General features: G+C 42.2%; 1 pseudogene; it reads right to left on the bottom strand.

Annotated features, from left to right (window-relative positions):
- Positions 1-404: 404 nt before the first annotated feature.
- LOC116091978 lies at positions 405-1158 on the bottom strand (annotated as a pseudogene).
- Between the last annotated feature and the right edge of the window lie 282 nt (positions 1159-1440).

Here is a 1440-nt window from a genome sequence, read left to right as displayed (position 1 = left end):
AAAAAAATCTCTTTCTGCCTAAATATTTATCCACCCACATATCCTATTGTATGAATAGGCTTTTTATTAAATAGCGAAAAAGCATGAAACTACCCCTAAACATTTTATAAGAATACCACCATCTAGAAGTGACAAAAATAAATTAATTTCTCCTATGACGCTTATTTAATATATTAATTAAAGCATAAAAAGCTATATAATATCTTATAAAAATTAACCAGTGCTCTTTCAAAAGGAAAGTAGTTTTGAATTATTGACATTACACTGTAATTTCTGGTGAACTATGAGGCACTAGAATATATGCATTAATTAGGCATTTTCCATCTACTCAGGCTCTATGATCTTAATTCTTAACAATATGTAAACAATATGTATTTTGTTAAGAAAATCATGAAGAAACAGTATAGTATATTAACAAGGTGTGTATTTGACTGCTAGGTTGAACACATTTCTTTTATGAACTTTGTGATTCCAGTTGCAGATGGTGATTTTCAGAAGAACCTTGATTCGACTCTTCAATATTTCTGCTGTCTCAGTCTGCAGTCCCTGACAGTCCTTCATCTTCATCATCATCTTTTGAAATTAATAGTCTGGCGAATTTAATATTCAGTCCTTCGTTGTAGTGAAGCTTCCTTTTTATTTCAAATTGCCGTTTCTTTTCCAGCTCTTGAGGGGAGAGGGCCTCCTCTTCCTCTTCACTACTTTCTTGTTCCACATTCACATCCTTTGGCCCAGGGACTTCAACAGCTAATTTCTTATGTAAAATATCTGGATTCATCATTTCATTGCATTCGGAATCACTATCAGCTTCTGCATCATAAGCCATTGTATGGTGGTGGTACTGAGTGTTTGGCTCATCTATTTTCATCAGACCGTAGTCTTTGTCAGCTGGATGATACGTTGCTAGGATGTTAACTTCGTCCCACTTCTGGGACTTCTTATTCTGCTTCTTTTCGAAAGTCAGGTGGGGCTGTTCAGCAGAGGCCACTACTGGCGAAGACACGGAGGTGGTCTTTTTTTTCAGGATTCCCTTGATGGGTCGATGGGAGGCCATCGAGGCCGCCATTGCTGTTTGTTCTAGCTGGCGTAGGCTCTGGTCGCTACAGAGACCCTCCAGGCAGCTTCAGAGTCCAGGCTAGACTGAAGCAGTCACACCTGCTGTCCCTGAAACCACTGCCTGCATAACTGACGACACAATGTCTTTATGTGACTGCTGGAGGCCCTCTGCCTCTGCAAAGTAGTTCCCCCCTCCCACCTCCGCCCCCAGCCTGAGGAGGAGGCCTGTCTAGTACCAAATAAGGAAAGACCCTTGGCCCATGAAGGCTTGATGCCCCAGTGTAGGGGAATGCCAGGGCGGTGAGGCAGGAGTGTGTGAGTGGGTGGGGGAACACCCTCACCCTCATAGAAGCTGAGTCTCTCTCCCTCTCCCTCTCCCTCTCC

Source organism: Mastomys coucha, chromosome X (genome assembly GCF_008632895.1).
Source record: "Mastomys coucha isolate ucsf_1 chromosome X, UCSF_Mcou_1, whole genome shotgun sequence".
NCBI classification, from domain to species: Eukaryota; Metazoa; Chordata; class Mammalia; order Rodentia; family Muridae; genus Mastomys; species Mastomys coucha.
Note: the sequence above shows the minus strand (reverse complement) of the source record. Positions and strands in the feature narration are given on the sequence as shown.